The sequence below is a fragment of the Lygodium microphyllum genome, chromosome 15 (genome assembly GCF_053477565.2).
Source record: "Lygodium microphyllum isolate KBCC chromosome 15, Lygodium_microphyllum_v1.1.10, whole genome shotgun sequence".
Taxonomy (NCBI): domain Eukaryota; kingdom Viridiplantae; phylum Streptophyta; class Polypodiopsida; order Schizaeales; family Lygodiaceae; genus Lygodium; species Lygodium microphyllum.
In genome coordinates this window covers 45,967,747-45,984,018 of record NC_141149.1, presented here as the reverse complement: position 1 = coordinate 45,984,018, position 16,272 = coordinate 45,967,747, and positions in this window count along the sequence as shown.

Here is a 16,272-nt window from a genome sequence, read left to right as displayed (position 1 = left end):
AGCTGTATCAATTATATCTACATGGAGAAGCCGCCTGATCGTCTAGAGAAGTGGTTAATCACTTTGCAGGAGTTTGATTATGAAATCCGTAGTAAGCCACCAAGGTTGCAAGGCATCGTGGAATGTCTTGTGGACTTTGGGGAGCTGAAAGAATCTGTGGCTGAAGGTAGTGACATGGAGTTGTTATTTAAAATAGATACGGCATCTATTCCCTCCTGATACGCTGCAATAACGCATTATTTATCGACGGGAGAGGCGGGATCCGAATTATCTAAAGCTGAGAGAATGAAAATTAGGCAGAAAGCGTTAAAGTTTTCCTTGATTGCAGGTACATTATATCGGCAAGGGGTTGATGACATCTATCGCCGATGTGTGATGCCTGACGAGGTGCCATTCATTTTGGAAGAGTGCCATGATTCTGCTTGCGGCGGCCATTTTGCTGGATGGCTTACAGCACAAAAGGCTTTAAGAGCAGGTTATTGGTGGCCTGCCATCTTCCAGGATGCATTTGCATATGTTAAGAGATGCGATATTTGTCAACGCCATGATAGTCAAGAGAATAGGAAACGACCACTCACCCCTATTATGGCGATACTTCCATTTGAGAAGTGGAGAATAGACTTTGTGGGTCCTATTACTCCGTCGTCGACTGCGCAAAAGAAGTATATCATTGTAGCAATTGACTACTTCACAAAGTGGTTAGAAGCACGTGCAACAAGGAAAGATGATGCTAAAGAAACTGCTAGTTTCCTTTTAGAGCAGATAATATGCCATTTTGGACCACCGAAAGAATCAGTGTCGGACGGCGGACCCATTTCCTGAATAAGGTAATCAAAAGCTTGACAGAGACTTAGCAAATCAAGCATAACAAGACAACCCCATATGACCCGCAAGCCAATGGGCAAGTTGAAAGCACCAACAAGCAGCTTGTGGGCATCCTGTCTAAAATTGTGTCGGAAAAGAAACGGGATTGGGATAAAAAGTTATACGTGGCAATGTGGGCCTATAATACGACTTTCAAACGAGCCATTGGCCATACCCCGTTCAAGTTAGTATATGGGGAGGAGTGTGTCGTGCCTTTAGAGATTGAGTTGTTGACTATTCGGTTTGCCATCAATCATTCTTTGAGTGATGAAGACGCACTTTTTGAGCGCTTGACGACACTGGCACATTTAGATGAGCTTAAGCTGCAGAGCTTATTGCACCAAGAAGTGACGAAGTGCTAAATGAAGCAGTTACATGACCTCAAAGCCAAGAAATACACCTTCAAGAAAGGACAGCTTGTTCTGTATTATGACGCATGACGTAATTATTTCCAGGCAAGCTAGAGCCCAAATGGGACGGGCCCTATAGGATCATTAGAATAGGAAAGAATAAATCCACAGTCCTGTTAGCTGACCTTGAGGGGATGGAATTTAAAATTAAGGTTAATCTTAATAAGATTAAACCTTATTATTTCTGATTGCACTAATACTATGATTGCCTTGCAGGTCTAGGCGAGATCGATCAAATATCTGCAAGGAAATCGTGATAGAGGTTGATGGGTCGTCTGATCCCTTATTTAGAACACCCATATTTAGAACAGAGGTATCATCAGGGAAAGCTCATTTGGTGGAGCAAAGGATATAAAGTGACTGAGCAAGAAGTCGGGACATTTATTTGGGAGATCAAGGTCTTCTGCCATCACTGCCTACAAATTTTGACGAGCATCCCTGTTGAATTCAATGAGGATGGAGGGATGGAGCCTATAGTCCACCCATTGAATATGTTGAATTTCGATTACCATAATTACGAGTAGAGTTCAGGATGGCGGGATATGTAAACCCTTTATGGACGTACACCTTGTATTTTGATGGGGCGTCCAGGGGTGTATGCAAAAAAGGAAGTGTAGGAGTTGTCATCCGAGACCCCCGACGACGCATTGTCATGAAGTTAGCTACTTATCTCGGGGTGAATTTTACCAATAATATGGCAGAATACAAAGCCCTGATTATGGGTTTGAATATTGTAAAGAAGGGTGGTATCTGCCAGTTATTGGTGAAAGGGGATTCTCGGTTGGTTTTAAATCAACTCAATGGGACGTACATGGTACGAAACCCCATCCTTTGCATGTACCATCATACTGCCATAGCCCTGCTAGACGAATTCGATAGAGTGTCTTTTCAGCTGATTCCACGAGATTGGAATCAGTTTACCGATTCATTGGCTAATCTTGCGTATGAAGAAGACCTCTTCTTTAATTGTGGCCCTTGTCCCGATATATCTATTGACAATGAGACATGACCTGGTCGTTTGTGGGGTATGCTTTCTAAACATGCCCTCTTTGGCAGACGATGGTTGATCTGGGTGATGCAGAGGGTAGGCGAGACTCATCTGCCTTTATTATCTTGGACCCACAGACTGATTAGACGACATGTGATGCGAACACCTCTTGCGATATACGCAGGAGGGATGGGTCATAATTTAATGCACCTAGTTTAGGGCTACGAGCCTCTGTTCCCCTGGGAATGGTATGCTTTGATGTCTATCATAGTTGTTTCCAGGAGGATGTTATGCGTAGTATTGGTTGATTTCATTAGGCCAAGAGGGCCATTTCCCTGTCTAGTGCAGGTGCGTTTAATCGGGTTTTTTAAGTGTTGTGCTGGACAGGTTTTGTGATTCGTGGAATTTGGTGGAGCCTGGAGGAGCCTTTGCTGCGATGGAAGCTTCTTGTGGCCAATCCAGGTGATACCTCTCCTTTACGAGTACCTTTCTTTCCTGTTATATGTGTATTTGTACTTGTCAAGGGGATATATTTTTGTTGGGGACCGGAAACCAAGGCATGAAGTCCCAGGTTTAGGCTAAGTATGTTTGAGGGAGGTCGGAGTAGTCATTGCCTCCTGTAAAGACATTGTCAGGCATCGAAAGACCTGTTCTAGAAGGAAGTCCTAGTGGCCATGTTCTGCTAACCTGCTAGGCAGCCGTTCTAGGAGTTCTTGTTAGTAGTGAGGCAGTTAGAGAAGCCTGCCAGAAGATAATAATGATGATGCCAAGAAACCCTGAACATCCTAAAAGATGAATATACATACGAAGGTGTGTAAAAAGGGGTTCTAACCCCTATCAAAGAAAAGAAAAGGAATGAAAATGTATAGGCAGTTGATCATCACCTTGCAAAGGCTTGGTAGGTTCCTGGGGATGAGTCTGACCCGGGGCTGATACCTTGTCTTCCTAGAGGTGGCTTCTTGCTAAAAAAAAAAAAAGACAAAACAAGGAAGGTTGGAGCGAAAATAAAAGTGAGCGTTAGAAAAGGATTAAGTGTCGCCTTGCGAGAGCTTGGTAGGTTCTTGGGTGCCGAGACAGGTCCTCAAGCCGATGCCCTGTTCTCCTTGGGTCACTACGCTCAGCTCCCCCCTTTTTACATGCCCAAGTATGTTAATAAAATAAAAACCCTAAAAGAAGAAATGTACAGACAGAAATACTCCTTGATCAGGCTCTAGGAGTCCTCGCCTTGTAGGAGCTCCTAGTTGTGTTGTCTTTAGTTGGTAAGTAGTTCAGACTACCACTTAGGGCAACCTCTTTGACAATTCTTTTTAGTTTGGTTGTGTTGGAGCAGTTGGTTAGTGACTCGCTTCGTTTCTTCTATTAGGTGATGCTAGGCCTACTCCTTGTGGATGTCATGCCTTGCTTTGTCAGGGGGTAGGGTGAGCATTGTGCTGAGTTTTATTGCATATTTGTTTTGTATCAGCTTGATGCTTCTTTGGTTGTTTATGTGCAGATATGTTCGTGGATTCGACGGGCTGAGTCGCCCTATCCCGTGGTCGCCAATGAGAGCGGAATTTTGGTGCCGGAAATTGCTTAAAAATAGCTAAAAATTATGAATATCAAGGGAAAAATATTCAACATCAAAGGCGGCGGCTCAACCTAGGACGATTTTAAGTGTCAAAGTGCTCTAAGGACGCCCGGGCAACACTTGTGGATTTTTAGTAATTTTTCCATGCACCTGTGCGAGTCAGGGAAGCTGCCGACCAGTCCAGGATGCCGAGACGAGCTCACAAAAATTTTCAAGTCTGGATTCGGACACCGTATGCGAGAGAGGCGGGAAAAGGGCCAAAGGGCCGGTCAAAATTGGGGAGGTGCCCAAAAGGAGGAGTGAAGGGGTGCCTTTGGGAAGGGGCACCCCCCCTTCATTAAAAAAAATGATTTAGGAGGGGGGCGGTGGCTGCACAGAGCTGTCGCAAAAAAAAACGCGCCCCCCCCCCCCCCCCCCTCAATGCAAGATTTTGTTGAAGAGCAAGCCATGGAGGCAATTGCAGCAGGGTATTGCACTCATTTCACGCTCCGCATCGCTCCGTCCCATGCAGACAATGGCAGCCTGTAGAGGGAGAGAGAGAATTAGTATTTCTCTCTCCTCCCTCTCTCTCCTCTAAGGGGGGATTCATGTGGGAAGAGAAAGGAAGAAGAAAGAATGGTGGAGGCTTGTCCGACATCGATCGGATCGCTTCACGGGCTGAAAATGGTGATGTGTGATCGTCATGAGCATGAAGTGTTGCTAATTTTCGGATTTGTAGCCATGGACATGAAACCCGAAACGTGCAAATAAGCGGTAATTCAATTTTTTCAAAGGAAATTTGAGATTTCATGGCTTTTGATTGATAAAATGTTGTTCATGTGGGCTAAAAATTGTTTATGTTGCTGTTTTCCATGAGTACTTGTTGATCATAATCAGAAAATCAGAAAAACATGCATCTTGTGGCTCAAAATAATACACCAAAACATGTAAAATATGGAAAATCAAGGGAAAATGATGGTTTTGAGCATAAAAATGGAAGAATAAATAGGAACACCAACTAAATTTTCATTTTTGTTGCAAGAACGAACTAAGGGCCACAGCCCATAACCTATTTTGAATTTTTAGTAATTAAATAATGCAAAAAATAAGAGAAAATACAAGGAAAATAGAGGAAAACCACTAAAAATAGGGGAAAAATGCATTTTGGGTGCGGAAAATTAATAAAAATTAAGAACAATGTTCGTGGATGTTTGTGGGGACTGAAGCATGAGGATTTGCCTCAGTTCAGCCCCACATTCTTGTTCTAGTGTGTTTTTTCCGCTTTTTACACATAAAATGATGGCAAAATGGCTTATAAATCTATACAACAATGCAACATTTGATCGATGGGAGGGTAGAGTGGTTAAAATGTGTCTAAATGCGGAGTAAAATGATGAAAAGATTGCTGGTTTTTGTTTGCATGCCATATAGGTCGGTGAATAATTATAGAATGAAAGCCTAGTAGCACGAGGGTTTCCTCGGTGCTAGGTTCGTGCAACGCCGCATAAGAACGGTAGTTGAAAATCATTAAAAGGATGTTTTCCACATGTGCACAATATTGATTTTATAATTGTTTGAGCACTTAGCATCTATACTATGCATAAATCATGGAAATATTTAAAGGTATCAGAAATCCTGGATGCACAACAATTGCTTTCATTAGGACCTTGACCCACGTTGAGTGAGAGACAGGACACCCTAAGCCATAGGCTAGTCGTGGGGTCTAGGGGAAAGAGAAGTAAGGACAATGGTACATTCCTGTATACGATTAAATGGTACCTTGAGTGGATTTTGTGCGAAATGTTTATATGTTGAGTGACGCACCGAGGGGCCAATCCCCAAGGTGTAGGAGAGTCACAGAGGGGTGGCGGCACTCAACCGTTGGAGGACCCCCTATGTCTGTGCTTCGTGCCATTAGGAAATATGTAAGGGACTCCCTCTGAGGAGTAGTGGGTGAGAGAAGAGTGGACTACAAGCGACGTAATACAAACACAAGATGTCTAGGAAGGCAATGTATGTGTCATCAATGCTCCTAGCTGCGAGGCCGTGGGGTTGTTGAGCGCGTGAGATAGAGGTCCGGCTAGTGCACGAGCCGGTGCCGGCCCGTTCTAGGTTCCATCACTCACATACAAGTAGTACATGATAAGGGAAAGATGACTCATGACATGCAAATGCATGCCAATCGACAATCTTTCCCTACCACACATGTATGTGATACACACACACAATGAGTGATAGTAGATAATCGATTGACTCATTAATTCTCATTATATGCATATGTTGAATTCATGGCACATGCTAGTGTAGTAGCTCCTTCTATCACACATATGTGTGCATATATGTACAGGCACACATATAAATACATATCTCATACATATACACTAAGTGGTAGGATAGGGCTGGCTCATGTCATGCATACACCAAATTTATGGTGCATGCCAATCAACAAGCCTACCCTACTACACATGTGGAGGGGAGAGAGAGAGAGAGAGAACCTAGTGGCAAATCACAAATGAAGCCAAGCAGGTCATCGAGCCTCTTTTTATATATTGTGTAGCCCATTGAGCTAAATTTTTTTGCTCGGAGGATCCATGAACAAAACAAGAAAGTTGCTTGATGAGCTTTTAGTCAGTTTACAAGTTGCCTTTCACATGCTCAAGAGTGATCAAATTTCTATGTAATCATGTTAATATAGTAATCATTTATCCTATTTTGATAAAAAATTGAGTAATTATGTAAATATTCTATCCCTTCTTGTATTACTCACAATGTACAAAATATCATGTTTACATGATTTTCAACCATCTATTATAGTTTGAAGTACATAGCATGCTATTTAGATTAGAGAGTACAAGTTCTACAACCTAAAATAGTATGTGTCATCCACCACTCTTCTTCCAAGTCTCCATTTTCAATGACTTTTACCTACACAAATGAAATATATTACATATTAGAAGTATAATATTAATCAATCTAATCACTAAGTAGACTAATTTAAATATTTTAAAATTGCAATTAAGAGCCAAATTATACTGGAACAAAGGTGTTCTTTTATATGTATGTGTAAAGTGAAAACAATGTGTCTCATTCATGTAGGTCTTCGAGATTAAGGTCAGTTAGTGTAGGGGTAAGCTCTTCAAGCTTTTTATTAGGTTTAAGCACAAAGGGAACTAGCTTGTCATTAACATTCTCTTGTATCTTGATATCTAAGGAAGGGGGTAAGGACTTAATAATATAATTTATTATTGCAAGTGAGACCCTCTATTGGCTTAAACCCACCCAATGATAGGCCTTGAAATAGTAAATCATGCTTGATCCCCCATCACTATTTGCAAACATTGGAATATGTACGAGATTATATTTCCAACCTACTGGATAGAGCTAAATTATATGAGTCTATGCACACTATACCTTTATCAAGGTCAAGCTTCCAAGTATATCCCAAGCTACAAAATATAAGAAGATGGACATTATATGGAAGGGAATCCCATAAATGTTTGAACATCACATTCTCCATATCGCAATCCAAGAAGAAAAAAAGTTAGCTTATGAAGTTGCGTCTTGTCGTAGATAGATGAGTTCAATATGTACATACAAAGCACTCTCAACTATAACCATAAGAATCACTTTATCAAGAGTATTTCATATGCATAACAAGAGTGAGCTATAATAATTTTTTCCCACCTTGAAATATTTAGCAATCACTAATAATCATTGCATCATAACAATTAGATTACTATAAAAGTATATAGCCAAAGGGAACCAATTAGCCAAGTTTTGCCTCACAAGATGAAGGTGGGCAGTTAGTGGTGCCTCACAAGACTTCTAAATTAGCATAGGAACCACTTGAGGTTGATGGCCTTCCTAGGATTTACATCTTTTAGAGAGATTTTTATCAAGTGGATTACCTTGCTCATTAACTAAGAGTACCTTACTTGCCTAGGGATATTATACTCTCCATGGCTTGTAGAGAGAAACCATGCATTCCATTGATTAAGTACCCTCAAAGTATTATTACTAAGAATACTTTGAGGGCTTTCATCTCTTTCCAATTCACTCTTTAAAAATCAAGTTTCTATGCCATTGTCTTGTGTGAGAAGGAGTTGCTTTACTCTGTCTTTGTGTCATGAAATAAAGGTGTGTAACAAATTTGTATTAGGAGATAATCAAATAATCTATTTTTATATGTTGAATCTAAGGTGGTAGGTAATCAGGTAATTAAAAATACTCTCTCAAGAGAAGCGGGAGGATGGACCCCTGATGGATCCAAACCTATGATCATGTGGTCTCGGTGAACATAGAGCTTTCCTAAAAAGAAATAAAAATTACATTTATAATAGGTAAATGTATGACCATTAGAGATCAGAAAACCTGACTTGCATTTTTTTAGGGCCGGAATGGGATTTTTCATCATGGGTAGAAGGGATCAAAGTGCCATGCTTCCCTTTCATCTCCCATTCTCTTTGAACCTAACACAATGCAAGTCCGCTTGAGTCGGGCAATTCTATAAGAAGTGAAAACTCAAACTCCTGACACTAATCAACCGTTAATAGTTGATTTGACTCACAGTAGGAACCGAAAACTCAGGTCAATCCTATTGGGAACGGCTAGAACTTCCACTACGGGGTAGACTTAAGTGAGCCTAAATAGAAAACTCTGAGATATTTCATCAAATCCCGAACGTTGTTTTCTAGGACATCTCTTAATGGGCTACTAAGAATGTGCCGATGAAGAAGTGGCTTTGGCGGACATGTTATAGTTGGTATCAAAGTGCATGTTGATATAGGACGACACAATTAAATAAAACTAGTTATAATTACGACATAAAATATATTTCCCTTAAGTTGTGAAAAAATTCTCTTGTTAATATATATTCTTGATTTCTAGTAGAAAGACAAACCTTGGGAACGATTCTTGATTTTCCAAATTATGTTTATGTCAGCAATGTGCCCCTCTAGTTTCAGCTGGAGAAACCAAATGATTCGAATATTAGATCAAATATACAATTGTTTGCCCTTGTATTACGAAAGACAATGGATGTTCAACGGAGGGTATTGTTACATTGGCACAAACCGTCTTGCTTACCTCCAAAATAATTTAAAGAGGCTAAGATGGATGGAAACCCTTAAGGTTGCCAAGATTTATCTCTCCTATGAGGCTAGAGTAAACTCAAACATGTTCACTGGAGGACAACAAGTCAAATTAAACCGGTACATCTATGAGGAGGTTACAAAGGTTATACCAACTAATTGATGAATCGTGGTTCTAGGATGCTCAAGTTGCCGCAACTACAAGAAGGATGGGTTACCTGATCTTCCCCAAAAATATAGATTTTCTGGATATCCACTCCCTGAATCCTAATTACTATGTAATGGATGTATCAGAATGCCATGCCTAGGTTGAAGTAGGGAATCCTCTTCCAAGAATAATATGAGCTTCCAAACTACTCGAATAATGTATCCCCTTCCTATTGACGTAAATAATTATTTTTATCCACCTGTTTGTCTCCTTGATAATTAGGAAATGTGGGAAGGTATTATCCGTTTGGTGAAATTTTTAAACCCTAGTAGAAAATAGAGTTAACTAACCGAGGTGACAAAGTCAGAAGAAATTCCCTGCATTTCAAGTTGTGTATATATCCGCGAAGCATTCAAACGGTGAAATAATTTTTGACTAATTTATAATGGGCATACGATTCTCACCTCCCCAATCCGAAATGTCAATATGTGACAGATTGATTCATTGAAGCAAACTGCCCCGACTATATCATAGATAAATCCAATGGATGGATGACTCAAAGGCTCGTTGAACTATCCTTCCTTAACATGGCCCCATTCTTCATACTAATGACCAACTAGATTATGAAATCATCACATAAGCAGAAAACCAACCAAGTTCATCTCGATCAATGGAGTTGTTGTTTTAGGGAGTAACCCTCATCGTAAGACCTTTCCACAACAATACCAAGATATGGATATACACGCCATAACTTCAACCAATGAGATTTGCTAAGTTACCAGAGATTCACGAGTCAAAATAATTTTTGACCAATATTAAAAACTCTCTTTTAAAGTGTAAGCCTTGATCATTATCAAAGAGACTGAGTAGTACATAATTCCCTTCCTAAATTAATGAGGTAGATTAAGCAGGTTAACATCTTTTGAATATTTTTGGAGAGAAAATTGATTATGAACATTGCATGATTTTCTAGAGCATCACCCTGAACCTCAATATTATAGAAGCTCAAGAGAAGAAATTTCTTCTCAAGTAGTACAAGCCACCGAAGTTTGATGGTAAGGGGAGGGATATTCCAATTGAAGTAGAAACATGGATAGAATCTATTGAAGACTATTTCATTGCTGCAGGGACTACACCGTCAAATCAAGCAATGATCGCCAAACTTAAACTCACAAGAGATACGTGTCTTTGGTGGAAACAATGGTGCAAGGACCAATGAACATCTGAAAGTGCTATCACTTGGGACAAGATTAAGGACGTTGTGCATGGCAGATATCTTCTACCCACATATTCTACCCACATATCAAGCCTGGAAGATGAATGAATTCTTCAACTTAAAGCAGTTAGGCTAGAAGCTTACTACTCCAAATTTGTAACACTTCTAAAATATGCACCTACAATGGATGTTTCATAGCAAGTATCCAAATTTTGCAATGGTCCAAATCCACCCCTCAATACACGCCTTGAATCAATGAGATCATCAGATTTATAGGATGCATTGATTCGAGCAGCTCCAATAGTTCAGGAGATGGAACAAAGGCCAAGAAATGTAAAAATTTGGAACATAAACAGTCAAAATAAGGGCAACTTCCAAGGATATGCAAAAAGAGCCCAAGGATAGTATCAACCAAACAGGATGAAGAGAGCCAAGTCAAATGCAGTGGGAAACTTTATACCCATAGCAAAGACCAATGAGACTCCAAGTTGCTTCTATTGCAAGGAACCAGGACTTTTCAAGAGGCAATGCCCGAAACTTGGCCCAAACATCCACCAGGGTTAGTTTCGTGGGCAAAACTAAGATGACATGGGCAAAGTTGCTGGAATAAACCCAAAAGAGGTCAGTAATGATAAAGATCCTACAAAATCACCAATTCTCAGTAATTCAGACACTAGCAAATTATCAAGGTAAACCCTTTCAAATTTTAATCGACTGTGGAAGTACCCACTCTTTTGTAAGTATCACCAAAATGTGCAAAAAGGCTAGGCATAAATACTACTCTTGCACCTGGTTTACTTGTGGAGTTAGCAAACGGTAAGGAAATTCTGTCAACACAACGAACTAGCAAGGTAGAATTTAGCTTGGGTGGCATTTCTTCCAAGATGAGCTTCCGGATTAAGAGCCTTGGGGCTTATGAATGTCTGCTAGGTATGGATTGGTTAATTTCAAATAATGCCCATATCCATTGTAGAAAGGGTTAAATTACATTTCAAAACTCAAGGGGAGAACAAGTAACCACTCATCAAGGGGAAGCATGGAACCCTAAGATTCAATCTTAAGGCTACCTAACCTAAGCAAAGAATTCAAAGTCATAAAATTGATGCAAGATCTCTTGCTTTTAGTTGTGTGCTTATGCAAGAAGGACATTCAATAGCCTATGCTTCAAGAAAATTAAAGATCCACAAAAGAAACTATGCCACACATGATCTAGAATTACTTGTTGTAATTCATGCCTTTAAATTATGGAGACATTACCTACTTGGTAATAGGTTTTCTCTAATCATCGATCATAAAATCCTGAAGTGGATTTTTACTCAACCACCAGATCTCAATATGAGACAACGCCGATGGATTGAGACCTTGTAGGAATTTGACTTTGAAATCAAATATAGACCAAGCAAGGAGAATGTGATTGTGGATGCCCTAAGTTGTAAATCATTTCTTAATTCTCTAATCCTAGAGGAAACCTCTAGAGCATGAACTCTTGCTACAATGATTTCAATGCCCAATAACAGTCTCATAGAAATGGCTAAAGAAGAGGAGGCAGTGAAGGATCCAAGCTATCAAAAAATGTTAAGAGAGATTTCCGTCAAGGATTCAAGTTCAAAACTCAAATCTAAGTATCAAGACTTTTCCATAAACGAGGAGCTTACCTAAATATTAAGGGGTAGCTCACATCATTAACCTAGTCATAGCATAGCTGCCTATGCCATTTGGATAAAAAAGAGTGGGGATAGGTGGTACTCTTGTGATGTAGGCTCTTGCTTTAATAGTACCCTAAGTAATCTAAGATAATTACACATAGTTAGGAAGGCTCGGTCTGGGCATGAAGTGAATTCATTAAGGAAGTGGACTATTGAGTTATATAGGTCTTGCAATGCGAAAATGAGGGCTTTCTCAGGCTTGGTGGCATTGACATTGTATATTTTGGGGAAGTCATATCGACCATGAATGTTTGGATTGTAATCCACTCCTACCCTTCTTGGATATGGCATGAAATTTTTAGAGGATTCTAGACCATTAAGTCTTGAATAAAATAATTCGAAATTCATAACCCGACACCAACAAGGGACAATAAGATCTTTAGGCATCCCTCACAAAAAATCACCATACGAATGTAAGTCTTGGCATGTAAGTCAGAACTGACTAAGTACATTTAAAACTTAGGAGGTAAGAGAAAGTTTAAAGCTTAAAGATTTAGACAAAAAGAAAGATTAAGGAAGAAGAAGACGACGAATAGGCCGCCCCCCTTTTTTAATGAAAAAAACAGTGCCATCTTTTCTCTCTTTCCTCCTAAAATTAGAGATGTTGAAATCATGAAACAAAGCTTAAATTCTCCTCCTCAATCTCAGTAGAAGACTCCAGCAATCTCCCCCTCTTCTCAGTTGGACGAGAGGCCTAGATTGAAGCAAGATCATCTAAGAGCCAAGCGAATCAATCATGGCATCTCTCTAACAGCCTCTCTAGACCTCAAAGATTAGATCGCTAGCATCAAATTGCATCTTGAAAGTTTTCCGATTGCCGGATTGCCAAGATACCCTCCACAAAGAGCTCCTCTTCTTAGCCACAACCTTTCTTCTTCAATTTAACAATAAATATGGGGCATAAGGAGCCATTGGGGGGAGGCTTGATCAAAAGGAGAGACTCTTCTCAAGAGTATAGAGCAAGAGGGAGTGGGGCAAGAGGAGCGTGAGGATGGAAATTCTTATCACGAAGATAAGGAGGATACTCCGTGAGCTCTTGAAATCAAATTCCCCATCCCTTCTACCTCCACTTCCCTCTGGAATCAAGACTCTACTTGATTTTTCTTAATTTTTAGTGATTGCCATTCCCCATCAATCTAATTGCAACAAGCCCCAAGCTCCTTTTCCAAAATCCCCTTTACAATCTTGTGATTAAAGACCATGGCCCCGAAGAAGAAAGTTATGAAGGTTGCGGAGGTAGGAGCTACCAATAACGCTACGGATACAACCACTACAAACAGAATGATGAGTACTGGGATTATAAATGAAGCTGCAAATACCATCAACCAAGCACTCATCATAGATTCCCATGTACTATATTTTGATATTAAAGAAGGAAGCTAGCAAGCCATCATTCTATGAGTTGACAACAAAAAATGCATTCCTAAAATAGGATTTTTTTAATCTCCTATATAAAATCTTTTAAAGAAATTCTTAACCACAAATTCCAAGGGATAATTTGGGTTTTTACGAGACGTACCAAGGCGAAGTACAAGGAAGATATTGTGTTCTTGTATATTGATCTAACGGAACCTCTGATTGATAAACATTGACGCTAATTCTCGGTATATAAAAGGTCTTGAGATGAAATTGATAAAAAATACTTTTTGTAATGTAATGGGCCATAGGAACCCTCCCTTGGAATTGTAAAAGAAAAAGAATTTATTTTTCTCTCATTAAGTTCAAATTTTCTTACTCCCCTCTCACTCCCCGCGCCGACAACACGGGAGAGAGAGTGGGAGTGGTAGATGATGGGGGGGAGGCATGCAACCTCCAGGTGGAGGGGTGGCCATGCCACCTACCTCCTCCCCTCCCCTATATAAGGGGAGGCTTCTCCCCTCCCCTAGAGCAAGAGAGGAGGCTACGTCGTCCATACATCACCACCTTTTTTTTCCCCAACTGCTACGCAGGCCACCAACCCAAGCCACCTTTCCCCCGTGGCTATTAGTCGGCCCTATCTTCTCCCCCCCCCCCTCGCTGGAAGTGCCACATATATTCTCGCCTGGGCCTCCCGACTGAAGTGTTCCTCCCTCCCCCGCTATTCTGCTGAAACGGGCCCGTAGAGCCTTCAACTATCATCAAACCCCATTAGCAAACACTGCGGGACCCTCTCGACCCCTCCAAAAAAACCCCTCCTCCTTGGTTGCCACTCCCGGGGCCCTCTAGACTAGCCACCTCCCTCCTTGGTTTCTTCGGGCCGTGAGGAGAGAAGAAGGAGAGGATAAAAAGGAGAGAGAGAGAGAGAGAAGAGAAAGAAGGAGGGAGGAAGAGAAGGGAAGAAGAGGGAGAGAAGGAGAAGGAGAGAAGAGAAAGAAGAAGGGAGAGAGATAAGGGAAGAAGGGGGAAAGAAGGAGAAGGAGAGAAGAGAAAGAAGAAGGGAGAGAGAGAAGGGAAGACAAGGGAGAGAAGGAGTGAGAGAGAGTAGAGGAAAAAGAGAGAAGGAGAAGAAGAGAAGGAGAGGGAGAGAGAGTAGGAGAGTAAGAAAAAAGAAGAAGAAGAGAGAGAGAGAGAGAGAGAAAGAAGGAGGAGAGGAGAAAAAGAAGAAGATGAGAGAGGAAGAGAGTAACTACTACAAGTCACCCAAACCACTCTCTCGGCAATGAACCCCATCCAGCGGTCTTTCCCAACCGAATGTATCAATCCGAATCTGTTAAGGTCCGGACTACCCAATCTCCGCATGGCAAATGGCTCCCAAGAAGAAAGTCGCAGGAAGCGTAGGCGCCCAAGCCACCGGCAATGCTAGAGGGGCGAGTAGAATGACCAACGCAGCACACACGAATCAAGCCCAGGTTCTAAACGTTAAAATTTAACTTAGCAATTATTTCTCGTGGAAGGGATGAAAGAATTGATGTCGTGCATAGGGTTTTGTTTACTCTAAGAACTAAGTTGCATGCGCCAAATGGTAGAGGTTGGAATTCGCATAAGATTTTATCCATAAAATGATAAGGTTATCGCCTTACTTCACATGAAATGATAGCTTTTACCCACATAAAATGATAAGGTTATCACCTTACCTCACATGAAATGATAGCTTTTACTCACATAAAATGATAAGGTTATTGCCTTACCTCACATGAAATGATAGCTTTTACTCACATAAAATGCTAAGGTTATTGCCTTACCTCACATAAAATGATAGCTTTTTAACTAGTTCAGTGCATGAACAACCATTTAGAATTCATGTTTCGCAATCATGGTTAAAAGAAACACATGAAATGTTATTTTCTGTCCATGAGATATACTTGCATCGTTAGACGAAACCCTAAACTTTCAAATCACATGTAATCCGGTGTATTAAAACTAAGTACTCGTTGCCAAGAATAAAGAAAGATAAAAGCCATTTAGGAGGTACAACTATACTAAACGCACAATGTGCATGATGGATAAGGTTGATTGGGAAATCTTGCATAGAACCGCACCAAGAGAATTGAAAGGATTGCATGAATCTAGGCTACATCTTGGAAGTCTAAATGGAGAATCATGTGTTGCCGTGTGTGTTAACTAAGCTTGGTTGGAATTAGAGATTAAAAGACCCTTGGTTGGGTTGTGAATAAGGCATGTCCATTGCCTTGACTGACCAGGTAATACGTGAGTTAGGGATTAAGATACCAAGGCCATTTTCTTACAAAATCTTGTTTTGGAATTATTGGGTTCTCGCCAAGACATGGAAAAGACCCAAGATCAGATGTTGGGAGCATCTGGAAAAAAAGGGAGTCACACCTTAGCAGTCCGTCATACAAACGACCTCCGAAATGTTTGTGCTTGTACTTAGGTACATTACTTGATCTCTCTGCTCAAGAAACTAATTCGAGGAAAACACTTAATGCTTCAAGTTGAAAGAGAGGCAGGAACAGTTACCTCCGACTATCTGCCTGGCCCTATCCAAGGGGGTTGTTAACTGCACCGGGGTATATGGACCTAACCCGCCACAAGAGGTCTCTTTGTGGGTATTGCTTGGAGAAGGAGGACGCTTGGGTGCAAGGGGAGGCTCTGGCTGTAAATCGCTTGCCTCCGGATACCGCGCAAGAGGCTGAGTGACTCGAGATTGGATCTCGAGGCCCGTGTATTAGTCCACGGGCGGAACTTGGAGCAGCAATCCTGTAGATTGCTGGGATAACCTTCGAGCATGATATTGAATGTACTCCAGAATTATGATAAATAAAGAACAGATACTTGAGAAAAAGGAACTTGCTTGACATTGTTTTTGTGTCAATGCCTAAGTTACGTGAAGGAACCCGTGATTAATTCGTTTAATTAAGGAAGCT